Source organism: Tenrec ecaudatus, chromosome 3 (genome assembly GCF_050624435.1).
Source record: "Tenrec ecaudatus isolate mTenEca1 chromosome 3, mTenEca1.hap1, whole genome shotgun sequence".
NCBI classification, from domain to species: Eukaryota; Metazoa; Chordata; class Mammalia; order Afrosoricida; family Tenrecidae; genus Tenrec; species Tenrec ecaudatus.
This window is the reverse complement of record NC_134532.1, coordinates 170,032,606-170,047,330: the sequence shown is the minus strand read 5'-3', so window position 1 is coordinate 170,047,330 and position 14,725 is coordinate 170,032,606. Positions and strand designations below refer to the sequence as shown.

General features: G+C 44.1%; 1 pseudogene; it reads left to right on the top strand.

Moving 5' to 3' along the window:
- Positions 1–6,458: 6,458 nt before the first annotated feature.
- On the top strand, positions 6,459–7,264 carry LOC142443663 (uncharacterized; annotated as a pseudogene).
- Positions 7,265–14,725: the final 7,461 nt, after the last annotated feature.

Sequence of the window (14,725 nt, the reverse complement as noted above, 5' to 3'; positions counted from 1 at the left end):
TTGCACATAGCCAGAGAAAGTCAGATGCCACTCCCATACTGCCTTCCCAGTTGACAACTATTTTGGAAGGAGCTCTCATGGCTCTGTTTGGTAAACATTGCGCTGCTAACTGCAAGATCAGAGAGTCAATCCACCAGCTGCTCCTTGGGAGAACATTAAGGCTATCTGCTCCCATCAAGATTTATAACTTCTGAAATTCTACTTAGGGTCAATGTTAGTCAGACTTGACTCAGGGACAGTGCAGTTTGGCTGAGGGTTCATATTTTTGATGCACATATATAACATTTAGTATTCTAAAAATTCTGTGAGGTAAGCATCAAACTCACTTACCACAGAGCCAATTCTGACTGACAGACTCTGTAGGGCAGAGTGAAATTGTCCCTTTGGGTTTGTGAGGCTGTAAATCTCCATGTGAACAGAAGGCCTCCTCTTTCTCCTATGGAGTGGCTGGTGAATTCCAGCCCCTATTCCACCAGTGCTCCTGCAACGTACACAGACAAAGTCATTTAGTCTCAAAGATGCTGACTTTCCCATAGGCACATGGCTTTTGGTTGGGTTTTTTTTTAGGACAATCATTTTAAATTTATGAAATTGAACAATTATTTTTCCACAAGTACATTATCACTCAAAGTCTTTTTCCAAAACAGATACAAAGCACTTTACATATGTTTATAAAATGAGTTGTGATGGTTGGTTTTGTGGACATTATTGTAAGTTAATGCCATCTTATTGAGAACTGACACCAACCCAGGTTTCTCCATGTACCTTTCAGGGCCACTGATCACATTTTGATCAAAGACAACTCCAGCTCATCAGGTGGATCAAGCTCCTGAATTTCCTCCTCGGCGGGAACCAGAGCTAGACAGTGGGAGGAGAGCTGCGAAAAGAAGAAGAAGGAAGAACAAGAGGAAGGCAGTTCAGTGTGTTCCCAACACAGCCTACAGCTTGGATTCTGTGACTGAATTCATCTACCTGAAGCAACATTGAACAAGGTAAGAAAGTAGTGTTCCAAATATCTAAATCATCACTTTACCCCACCCCACCCCAACTTCCAAAAAACTCACTGTCACTGAGTCAATGCCTATTTGCAGTGAACCTATAGAATTGATCCTGAGTTTCTGAGACTATACTTATTTATGAAAATAGAAAGCCCATCTTTCTCCTGAGGAGCTACCGGTGGGTTTGAACTGCTAACCTTGCAGTTAGCAGCAGAACACATACCTCTACCACACACACACCTGACAACTTTTTAAGGACAGAGGAAGTCAACAAGTACCTTCTGCTTAAATCTCCAGCACCTTCCACAGTTCCTGCTTCAGAAGAACTCAATAGATGTTATCTAAACGGATCTGTTATTTCTGGTGCTATTTCCAGAAGAATTATATGAACTTCCCTTTATCTTAACACTCGTTCTATGTGGGAGAAAAGTTCTAAGATCTATTCAGCAGAGAGATCTTTGTAACTCCTACCTCCTTGATTTTAAGGTGAGGACTACCTTTATTTCGGCCCTTCCCATTTTGAATTTTGCCTTCCTGCTCTGAAAAACCTGTCCGTGCCAGCAAAATAGTGTGGACCTGGGAGTGTGGCCAAAGGCTGAGGGAGGAGGAGAGAAACATTTCCCAGAGACTGCTGACATCAGACTCCAAGCCTTCCTGGATCCAAAACCCACTGTCATCAGAATGAATTCTGACTTCCTTTGACCTTACAGGACAGAATAAAACTGTTCTCTAGGGTTTCTGAGACTTTACATCTTGATGAGAGCAGACAGTCTCATCTTTCTCCTGCAGAGCAGCTGGTGGGTTTGGACCATCAGCTTCGGGGTTAGTAGTCCAATGCTTTACCTGCAGCACCACCAGGGTCCTGTTTCCTGTGCTTTCCCATCAGTGGTTCCCCTGCTCATTGCAGTGGGTCCGCCCCTGCCTGGACTCCTCTCCTGAGTTCCTCTAGGCTGCATCACATGTACCTTCAGGACGAATGACTCCCTCCAACCTAACAGGATAGAAAAAGAACCGAAAAACAAAATCAACCCTAAACCAGCTGTTATCCAGGAAATTCCAACTCATGCTAACCCCATGAGTGTCAGAGTAGAACTGTGCATCATAACGCTTTTAAGAACTAATCTTTGAAAGTCGATCCCTAGGTCTTTTTTCTGAGGGACCTCTGGGTGGACTTGAACAACCATTCTTTCAGTTAACAGGTGAGCATGTTGGCCTCTGTTTGCACCACCCAAAACTCAAATGCAAAACCCCTGCCACTGAGTCCATGGCAACCCACAGTGACTCTATATAGTACTTGTGAGCCTGTCGATCTTTACCGGAGCAGTGGTCCAACTAACACAGCATGCATATGCCCTACAAACTATTTCTCTGGAATCAACACACACCCTTTCCCAAATTTTCATTATGGTAAATGATATCTCTCTACCCTCAATACATGTGGGGAGCTAAACTGACCATATCTCCAGGTCCAGGGATGGGCATATAATGTCGATTTGGTCAATCAGAAAGCATCAGCAGCTTCTCTGAGGCACTGTGATGATTAGAATGGGTATACCCTCAGCCAAAGCCAATGAGATACAATTAAAGATTCTAAACTGAACAACTGGGAAGGGGCGGGGGAGGAAGTGGACAGCTTCCACCCTCTTCCCACCCCCCCAAATGCAATGACAAGGACTGCTCTACAATAATGCCAACATCATGTTAGAGAGGACCAGGAGGTGAAGTAAATCATAACTTGGTTTTGATGACCGTAGTTGAGTCCTCTGGGTTCAGCCGTGCCTAACGATCTCCCAGATTTGTAGGGAAGAATGATGAATTCAGAATAGGAAATGTAAGGTGAACAAGCGGCCATCTAGCTCAGAAGCAAAAAAGCCCACATGGAAGAAGCACACTGGCCAGTGCGATCACGAGGTGCCAAGGGACCAGGTATAAGGCATCATGAAAAAAAAAAGATATAAGTGTGTATATGTACGTGTATATGTGTGTATATGTGTATATGTATATGTATATACCATATTAAATGAAGGGGGAAGTGCAGAGTGGAGACCCAAGGCCCAAGTGTCGGCCAATGGAGATCCCCTCATAGAGGGGTTTAGGAGAGGAGATGGGTTAATTAGGGTGCGAGGTAGTACCGATGAAGAACACAGCTTTCCCCCAGATCCTGGATGCTTCCTCCCCCCAACTACCATGATCCGAATTCTACCTTGCAGGGCTGGATAGGGCAGAGGCTGTACACTGGTACATTTGAGGGCTGGAAACACAGGGAATCCAGGGTGGATGATACCTTCAGGACCAAGGGTATGAGGGGCGATGCTGGGAGAGTGGGTTGGAAAGGGGGAACCGATTACAAGGATCCACATGTGACCTCTTCCCTGGTAGAGGGACAGCAGAGAAGGGGGGGAGGGGAGACTCCGGATAGGGCAAGATATGACAAAATAACGATGTATAAATTACCAAGGGCACATGAGGGAGCGGGGAGAGGGGAGGGAGGGGAAAAAAAAGAGGACCTGATGCAAAGGGCTTAAGTGGAGAGCAAATGCTTTGAGAATGATTGGGGCAGGGAACGTATGGGTATGCTTTATACAATTGATGTATGTATATGTATGGACTGTGATAAGAGTTGTATGAGCCCCTAATAAATTGTTAAAAAAAACAAAAAAAAGAATAGGAAATGTGAGATCCTCAAGTGGAGCTAGACAGCACTTGGAACATAGAATATTAGATAGATGGATGGGTGAGTGAGTAAATAGATAAATAACATAGAGCATGGGGAAGCGAAAAAAGGGGACAAGTAGGGGAGGGATCTCAAAAGCAAAGTCAAAGTAAGAAATAAATACATTTGGGACCCATCTGTTCCTGGATAATAGAGGTAGCCATTGAAGTGACCAAATTGCTGAGAGGTAAGATGACCTACAGAAAGAAAGAAAGGTAAGAAGATGTGGTGAAGGGAGAACCTATCACAATAATTGACATATAACCCCTTCCCAGGGGGACAGACAACAGAAAAGTGGGTGAAGGGAGACAGCAGTTGGTGTAAGACATGAAAAAAAAAAAGTAAATTATCAAGGGTTCATGATGGAGGGAGAAAAATGAGTTGATACCAAGGGCTCAAGTAGAAAGAAAATGATGATGGTCAAATATGTACAATTGTGCTTGATAAAATGTATGTATATATGGATTGTGATAAGAACTGTACGAGCCCCCAATAAAATGATTTGTATTGGTATATATACATATATATGTTGTTATATGTCAATGAGTTGACTTCAAGCCAAACAGATCTTATATAAGAAGGGGACACCCCCCCAAAGAGAATGAAATTGCAATGGGCAGAGTGAAGCTTTTGTAGTATGCATTTTTCTTGCTAAGCAAGCATCAAGCAACTCACTCTGAGTTAATGCACCTAGGGATGTCACCTGGGAAGGGTCTCCCTGGTCACAGTGAATTTTCTCGTAGAAGCAGTTTCGTTAAAAGAAATAGAGGAAAGAGCTAGGAGGCAAAGGGCATTTATAGAGGTCTAAATAAAGGCATGTGCATATGTAAATATATTTATGTATGAGGATGGGGAAATAGGTCTATGTGCATATATTTATAGGTTTAGTACTAAGGTAGCAGAAGGACATTGGGCCTCCACTCAAGTACTCCCTCAGTGCAAGAATACTTTCTTCTATTAAATTGGCGTTCTATGATGCTCACCTTCCTGACACAACCACTGAAGACAAAGTGGGTGAATAAACAAAGGTGGTGAAGAAAGCTGATGGTACCCAGCTATCAAAAGATATAGCATCTGGTGCCTTAAAGACTTGAAGGGAAACAAGCAGCCATCTAGCTCAGAAGCAACAAAGCCCACATGGTAGAAGCACACCAGCCTGTGTGATTAAGAAGTGCCAGAGAGATTTGTTATAAGTCATCAAAGAACAAAAAAATCATATCATTGTGTGCTCACCTCCATGATAAGATTGCTCAAGACAAATAGGTGCATAAGCAAATGTTGTGAAGAAAGCTGATGGTGCCCAGCTATCAAAAGATATAGTGTCTGGGGTCTTAAAGGCTTGAAGGTAAACAAGCGGCCTTCTAGCTCAGACGCAACAAAGCCCTCACAGAAGAAGCACACCAGTCTGAGTGATCATGAGTGTCAAAGCGATCAGCTATCAGGCGTCAGAACAAAAAATCATATCATTGTGAATGAGGTGGGGAGTGCAGAGTGGAGACCCAAAACCGATTTGTAGGCCACGGACATTCCCTTACAGAAGGGTTTCAGGGAGGGGACAACCCACTCAGGGTGTGATGTAGCAACGATGAAACGTACAACTTTCCTCTAGTTCCTAAATGCTTCCTCCTCCCCCACTATCATGATACCAATTCTACCTCACAAATCCGGCTAGACCAGAGGATGTACACTGGTACAGATAGGGACTGGAAACACCGAGAATTCAGGATGGATGATTCCTTCAGGTCCAGTGATGAGAATGGCCATATCGGGAGGGTGGAGGGAAGGAGAGGGAGGAAGGGGGAACCAATTACAAGGATCTACATGTGACCTCCTCCCTGGGGGACGGACAACAGAAAAGCAGATGAAGGGAGATGTCGGACAGGACAAGATTTGACAAAATAATAATTTATAAATTATCAAGGGTTCATGAGGGAGGGGGGAGTGGGGAGGAAGGGGGAAAAATGAGGAGCTGATACCAGGATCTTAGGTAGAGAGCAAATCTTTTGAGAATGCATGTACAAATTTGCTTTACACAATTGATGTATGTATGGATTGCGATAAGAGTTGTATGAGCCCCCAATAAAACGGGGAAAAAAAGCAGTTTCACTCGAACATCATATTTTCTGATGGCAGATTTAAGAGAACAGCTTGCAGCTGTGAAACTTTGTTTTCTGCTCAGGAAAAATGCCACAGAAACGGTTCTGATGTTGAGTAAAACTTACAAGGACAACACTATGGGGAAACTCAAATGTACGAGTGGTTTTCACAGATCGAAAAAGGTGAAATGTTGATTGATGACAAACCTCATTTGGGACATCCATCAGCTTCCCAAATGGAGGAAAAGGTTGACTCATAGAGCCTTTGGACTTTATCCACCAGGTCAGACTGTTAATTAAGCTTTATATTTAGAGGTCCTGAAAAGATTGCATAACAATGTGTGATGAAAAGGTCTGATTTGTGACACATGGGGGACTGGTTTTGCCACCATGAAAATGCACCTGTTCATGCAGCTATCTCAGTGCGCCAGTTTTTGGCAAAAACAGCATGACTCTCTTTCCCCGTGCATCTTACTCACCTGGCCTCACTCTGTGTGACCTCTTTTTGTTTCTGAGAATGCAGAGACAGGACAGGGCTGTGATTTGATGACGTAGACGACATGAAGGGAAAAAATGGGAGGTGGAGAAGCCACTGCTACGCCAAGCGAAGGAGGCAGGAACCGGAGTGGGAGCAAATGCTGGGTGGGCACCATGGCCGGGATCACCATCATCGAGGCAGTGATGCGCAAGATCCCGGTTCTGCAGCAGCAGGCCCAAGATGCTGAGGAGCAGGCCTAGCACCTCCAGCGGGAAGTGGAAGGAGAAAGGCAGGCCTGGGAAGAGGCTGAGGCTGAGGTGGGCTCCTTGAACCGTTGGATCCTGCTGGTTGAAGAGGAGCTGGACCGTGCTCAGGAGCGCCTGGCCACTGCCCTGCAGAAGCTGGAAGAGGCAGAGACAGGCTGATGAGAGGGAGAGAGGCATGAAGGTGATTGAGAACCGGGCCTTACAAGATGAAGACAAGATGGAACTCCAGGAAATCCAGCTCAAGAAAGCGAAGCACATCGCAGCAGAGGCTGACAGGAAGTATGAGGAGGTGGCCCGTAAGTGGGTCATTATTGAAGGGGACTTGGAACGCACAGAGGAGAGAGCTGAGCCGGCAGAGTCCCGTTGCCGAGAGATGGACGAGCAGATCAGACTGATGGACCAAAATCTGAAGTGTTTGAGTGCTGCCGAGGAAAAGTACTCTCAGAAAGGACAAATATTTAAAAAAAATAATAATAAAAATTTAAATAAAATAAAATTTTTTAAAAAAGAAGACAAATATGAAGAAGAAATAAAGATTCTTACCGATAAACTCAAGGAGGCAGAGACCCATGCCGAGTTCGCGGAGAGATCGGTAGCCAAGCTGGAAAAAGACCAATGATGATTTGGAAGATAAACTGAAATGCACCGAAGAGGCACACCTCTGTACACAACGGATGCTGGACCAGACTCTGCTGGACCTGAACAAGATGTAGAGCGCCCAGCCCCGGCCTGCCACTGCTCCTCCCTGTCACGCCAGTCTGCCTGCAGCTGACCTTTAACTGAGGGCTGATCTTCAACTGGAAGGCTGCTTTCTCCTTGCGCCGGCCACCTTTCCCCATCCCTAAACTTCCCCATCCCCTCTCCCCGCCCCCCCAAAAGGAAAGAAATCACATCTTTTTATTTTCCCCTTTCTGCCAAACTGTCTCTGCCTCTCCCCAGAGGTTCCAACTGAGCCAGGGGCTGAGTACCTTTGGGAACAATATTTTAAGGGACACGAGCACATGTAAATGTTTTTAAAAAGCATGTTGTGATGTAAAAAAATTTTTAAAAACGGGGGGGGGGGGTGCTGCCCGTCATCCAAACAGATGAGTTTGAAAAATGTTTCCAAGAATGGATCATAGATTTAACAACTGTATTAAGTGTAATGGTGAGTATTTTGAAGGTGATAAGGTTGTTTTGTGAAAATACGTAGCTTTGAAAAAAAATTCTGGTTTTGGGGGGATAGTCCCTCATCCAACAGAAGGAAAGATTGCCTTGCCCTGTGTAATCCTCATAATCATTACTATGTTTGCGCTACTGTTGTATTGTAGCTACTATGTCAATCCATCTGATTGAGGGTCTCCCCTTTTTCATCTACTCCTTTATCTACCAAGGAACCCTGGTTGCATAATAGTTAAGCACTAGCTGCTAACCTACTCAACAACTCCATGCGGGGAAAACATGGAGTCTGCTCTGTTGTTCTGTTTTGTTGTTGTTGTTGCTTTATTTTGCTCTGTCTTGCTTTTGTACATGTAATTATCTCTGCATGTCTACCTAGATAAAATAGGCGGGATAAACAATCTGGAGGAGAAAGCAGTGGGAACAACGGTTCTGGGGGGACGTGGAAGAGGGCAAGGCAGGGGGGCGGGGGAAGGAAGTGGCTGTTAACAAACCCAGGGACAAGGGAACAATAAGTGATCTAAAATTGTTGACAAGGAGGGTGTAGGAGACCTGGAGGGCTTGATAAAGGGCAATATAACCCAGAGGCATTACTGAAACCCAAGTGAAGGCTGAGCAGGATAGTGGGACAAGAGGAAAGTAAAAGGAAACAGAGGCAAGAACTAGGAAGCAAAGGGCATTTATAGAGGTCCAAATACAAGCATATAGATGTAAATATATTTATATATGACAATGGGGAAATAGATCTCTGTATATATATTTATAGGTTTAATATTAAGGTAGCAGATGAACATTGGACCTCTACTCGAGTACTCCCTCACACAAGAACTCTTTGTTCTATTAACCTGCCATTCCATGATGTTCACCTTCCCAACATAATCACTGAAGACAAGTGGGTGCATAAGCAAAAGTGGGGAAGAAAGCTAATAGTGCCCGGCTATCAAAAGATATAGCGTCTGGGGTCTTAAAGGTTTGAAGATAAACAAGCGGCCATCTAGCTGAGAAACAATAAAGCCCATGGAAGACGCACACCAGCCTGTGTGATCATGAGGTATCAATAGGATCAGGTATCAGGAACCAAAGACCCAGAACAAAAAATCATATTATTGTGAATGAGAGGGAGTGTGGAGTGGAGAACCAAAGCCCATCTGCAGGCAACTGGACATCCCCTTACAAAAGGGCTGTGGGGAGGAGATGAGCCAGTCAGGGTGCAGTATAGCACTGATGAAACATACAACTTTCCTCTAGTTCTTTATTGCTTCCCCCACTATTATGACCCCAATTCTACTTTACAAATATGGCTAGACCAGAGCATGTACATAGGTACAGATAAGAGCTGAAAACACAGGAAATCCAGGACAGATAAACCCCTGAGAATAGCCATACCAGGAGGGGAAGGGGACGGTGAGGGAAGAAAAGGAGGACTGATCACAATGATTTACCTGTAGCCCCCTCCCCTGGGCATGGACAACAGAAAAGTCGGTAAAGGGAAACATCAGTCGGTGCAAGACATGAAAATATAATAATAATGTATAAATTATCAAGGGTTCATGAAGGAGGGAGGAGGAAAAATGAGGAGCTGAAAACCAAGGGCTCAAGTAGAAAGAAAATGTTTTGAAAATGATGATGACAATAAATATACAAATGTGCTTGGTACGATGGATGGATGGATGGATGGATGGATGGATGGATGGATGGATGGATGGATGGTGGTAAGAGTTACACGAGCTCCCAATAAAATAATCTATTAAAAGAAAACAAACAAACCCCCCAAAGGTCACCTTGTGAAGCATGCAAGACCTACTTTCACTTTCAGACGCTTTACTTCTGGCTCTGGACCCTGTGTCTGGCTTGCTCCTACCTGACCTCTGGCTCTTGGGACTTCTCTCGGGTCCTGTCTGTCACCTGACCTGATTTCACTAGCTTCTGTAGCCTCGTGGATAAAGAGGATCCTCCACATGGATGTATGAACTTTGGATTTGAGACTTAGCAGCACTCACAGCTACATGAACCATTTCCTTACCTGTTTGTCGGTTCTGTGAGATGTTGCAGTCAGTTAAAGAACCCTGAGATCTGAAAGAATATACTAAGTGGAGGAGTGGTAATTAATATCAGGAGTAATGAATGGTATAGCATTTTGGAAAAATTGGACATTTTGGACATCTTTAATGTCTGCCCCATTAGGACTAGTCTGGTATTAATTTTTCGAAAGAAATGATCTTTACAGCAGGACCACTGCATCCCCGTGGGTCTTTGAGAAGGCTGTCTACTCAGTAAATGAAGATCAGAAAAATGGCCCAAAGAGTCAGTGCAAGAAGTGTTTCTCTTGGAATTCTGTGTAGGGAAAGGTCTTGGGTGAAGAAATAAGTCTTACTCTGCTGGAGTGCCAGGTCTGAATTCATACCACATTTATGGTTCCAAAAAGTACATCCTTCAAAATTACTTGAGAGTGGGGTTATTGCATTTCTGAAAAGGCAAAATGGAATGAAATCTAGAACACTGTGCCTAGAATCCAGTGGCCACTCAGAATATGTTAGCTATTGTTCTTCTTTTTTAAACCGTAATCAAACCAGTTGCTGTTAAGTCAATTCCAACACATGTTGAGTTCTTATGCACTATTCAAGGGTTTTTCAAGATCATGACCATTTTAATAGGAATTTGATCATATCGTGTAGCAGATAAGCACTTAGTCTTAGGCTAAGTTCTCTAGAGAAGAAAAACCAGCAAATATGTGTGTTTTATATATATGCCCAAACTCACTGCCATCAAATTGATGCCAACTCATAGTGACCTTGTAGGACAGGGTAGAACTGCCACCGTAAGTTTCTGGGATGTCAATTCTTCATGGGAATAGAAAGCCCCATCTCCCTTTCAGAGAGCTGCTGGTGGTTTTGAACTGCTGGCCTTGTAGTTAGTGCAATGTGTAACCACTACACCACTAGGGCTCCTTATGTGCATATATACAGAGAGGTTTCTATCAATGAAATGGCTCACACAGTTATTCAAATGGGCAAGTTTCAAGTCTGTGAGTCAGATGTCAGGCTGGAGGCTTCTCTTGACTTGTGTGGCTTTGGGGGCTGAGGAGCCTAAGATTAGCAGGAAGATGATGGGCTTCTAGCTACAGAGGTTAATGAATTCAAGGTTGCTCAGTCAGGCTTGTTAGTATAGAAGTAAATTAATCCAAGGTCAATAGGCCAAATGGGAAGTCACTGATGACTACCAGGACTATCAGACAATATGGTAGGCCATTGGTTCATATCCAAAGATCCAGAGGTCAATGAGCCAGATGCAGAATCCAGGCACAGCAAAATGCAAGTGTGTTAGTCTAGGTAAACTAGAGAAACAAATTCATAAATACGCATATGTATATAAGGGAAAGGTTTATATACAAGGGGAACTGAACATTGAGAAAACATCCCAGCCCAGTCCAGATCAAGTCTATAACTCCGATATCAGCCCATATGTCTGACAGCAATCTATAAAGTCCTCTTCAGACTCATGAAACACATTCAATGATGCCGAATGCAGGATGATCGCAGGCCAGTGGGTGGAAAGTCTTTGGTTCCAGTGGCGTTGTAAGCATCTCAGCACTGGCAGGGGTCTCTCTACATGGCTTCTCCGGCTTCAGAGGTTTGGTTGCATCCATGTGACTTGTCTTCTGCAATATCTTCCAGGAAGTGGCACAGAGAGAGCAGTGTCTGCCACCTCCAAGGAGGAAGTACCAGATTCCCCAGAATTCTCAGGAGAAGGCCATGCCCACACAGAAGTCTCATTGGCTATTTCCAGATTGACAGCCTAGATTTCACCCCTACACTCTGAATCCTTAAATTGATACCAGATTAAGTGACTACTACAGCAAGTAAGCTATTCTACAGTAACTACTTATATTGGAAGCCGGTCACAATCTAGAGGAGAATCCACCATGGGTGATTACTTGTTCGAGACCACAGGTAGTTGTAGCCCAGTCAAGTTGACATAAAACCTGAACTACCACACATGCAGCTGCTAGTAGAAAAGTTTGCAGTGAGAACCATCAGCTGCTTGGAAGGAGACAGCTATGGCAGCCTGCTTCCATCAAGACTGATGGCCTGGGAGTCTCTGTGAGGGGGTTTGACTCTGATCAGTGGCGTCACTATGACTCTTAATCAATTCTGTGTAGAGGACACAGGTCTTTGATGAAAAAGCAAATGAGTTTGGATCACGTGGAAGCAGATCACCAGACCTTTCTTCTACGGCACATCTGGGTGGGTTCGCACTCCTGGCAACTGAATGCTTTAACTCTCACTGTGTAGACATAGGATTGATAGGGGTTCAAGCCAACTCGACAGCGCCTAACAACAGTAATATATATTTAATTCACATTCTGACACACCCCAACTATTTTTACAACACATCTATACAGTTCGTGAGTATTCTCTTAGCCTGTCTTAGAATAATGTCGATGCTATTCCCATGACTTTAATGCTGTAAATGTGCAATACAAATGACACTGGGTTTGCTTCACTGGTGTTGCTCTTCAATACCACGGAGTTGGTTCACACCCATAGCAACCGTGGGCATGGCAGAACAGCCCTGGGCCATGCTCAGAATCTTCCCTGTGTTTGACCCATTGTTCACACCCACTGTGTCAATCCATCGCATTGAAGCTCTTCCTCGTTGTCGCTGATTCTCTACTCTACCAAGCATGATGTCTTTCTTCACGACTGGCTCTTCCTGGCAACATGTCCAAAGTACTTGAGATGAAGTCTCACCCTCCACCCCTCTAAGGAACATTCCGACTGTATTTCTTCCAAGGCGGATTTGCTCATTCTTCTGACAATCCAGTCAGTATTCTTGGCCAGCCCCATAATTCAAAGGCATCAATTTTTACTTCGGGCATACTCATTATCCAGTTTTTGCATACAAATAAGGTGATTGAAAATACCACGGCAAAGAAGAGAGAAAAAAAGAAAAAAAATAAAATTAAAAAATAAAAAAAGAAAACACCACGGCTTGGGTATCCTCACTGACATCTTTTAAATTCAAAAGTGTATAATGGGGTCTAGAGCCTAATTCTAGAAACATGAGCTCATAAAACCAGGATGGAATTCAGAAGCCATGTGATCCACTGGGCCCTCACAAGCATGATCCAGTCAAAATCACATGGTGCTCCCTTTTCTAATTGCATACCTCAACAATTTGATTGACTATCTATAGCACATTGACTATATATAAAAGTATAAATGTGTATTCTTCACATACAAAAAAAACTGATTCTTTAAGTTTTGGAGCTTTATCTCGACTGTTTTTCTTTTAATTTTGATTCTAATCTCTTACATATTGCCTGGTCCCCAAGAGTAATGCTATACATTAAGTTCTCTTCTCAGTCTTTATGGAGATACCAAGCACGTCTATTCCTTTGTCGACACGATGCTTCCTCCAACACGTAAACCAATGTCCACACTCTAATCTTTCCTCTCTGTACTAGCCACGCCCTTGTGCTTCAACTGCTTTTCCACACAGTATTGCAAGCTCTGTTTTCCTTATGGAGGGTGTCTCTGACTCGCATCAATCTTTGTTTGGTAAAGAGAGGCTCAGCCCAGACCAAGTGGGATTTAACAGCAATGAAGTCTCTCCAGGGGTTCTTAGTGAGCCTCCCTGTCCAGTATGCAGGTCCCATAGTCCTTTGCCACGCTGCACAGGGCTCCTTCAGGACTGACCAACCGTGGCTGTCTGAGACCCTGCAGTCTCTGGGAATAAGTTTCCCTAAAAGTGAGGGAAGATAAATAAGTAAAAATATAAATAAACTTAATAAGAAAATAAGGTTGACTGCTTTTATGTAGTATAACTGCTTTGTGATTATTTTAAAAGTTCATATACTGCCCCATGGTGAAGCGAGATGGCTTACTGTTTCTCTTCTATCCACACCTTTGGGAGCGCTCACCAACTGATTGCATGGGAGCATGTAAATAGGTGCGGAAATCTCTAGCGTGAGGATTAGTCCATTTCACCATTCCATGGTGCTTTCTGAGAACAGGAGAATCTTTTGCTCATCAAGAAAGAAAAGATCCCTGTTGCCATGGAGTGATATCACGAGACAGAGCAAAGGAGCAGTCCTAGACCATGGGGCCAAATGGTAGGTTTCCCAGACCATGGGACCAGGCAGGGTATAAGGGACCATGTGGCTGAAAGACCAAGGACCCGAGAGATACATACCTGCCAGGACGACTAAAAAGAGGCATTTAGGACAAAAGAACTGTGCCCTCAACATTTTGTAATCCCTTAGCTTTCCTAATAACCCCCATGATTGTGAGTACTGTCTGTGAGTTCAGTGTGGTCATGGCAGTGAATTGAGAAACCCAGCAGGGCATCATGAGCAGGATGGTTGATGTCTGAGTAAATAAGGAAGGACGTAGAGGCGCAGCTGACCTCTGCCTTGTGGCAGTCGCCCTTGGGTCAGCGTGGAGCTGGATTCTCCTTGTCTTTTGTGTCACCAGAGGTGTCCCCACAGATGTGTCCCTGTGCCGTTTCCTCACGTCTCAAAACATTTAACACTCGCAGAGTGATACTTAAGTCACTGGGGAAACTAGGTTGACTCAACACTTGTCCTCATCGGCGCTATGGAGCAAAGGATAGCATTCATTCATTCACAGAGTTGTGAGGAGTCAGCGAGATCATATATAAAAGCCTAGCACATACTCAAATGCTAGTTTGCTGCTGCTGCTGCTGTCATTGCAGCTAGGGCGGGTAGACGATGAGTCAGGAAGTGTTGTGTGCTTCCCTGAGTCTATCCGAGCCATGGGGCCCTCAGATGGAGTGGAAGTGCCTCTGTAGGGTCTCTAAGCAGAAATCTTTATAGGAGCAATCATGCAGTCCTCTTCTCTCATAAATTAACTCTGAGCTTGCGCAGATAGCCTTTCCCTGGCAGCGGAGTGCTTAACCATTGTGCTACCCAGGTGCTTTAGAACACAAAGTAGTAGGTATGAGTTTGACTATCGGCACCGAAATCATCTAACTCCATACGGTCTTCTGGACAG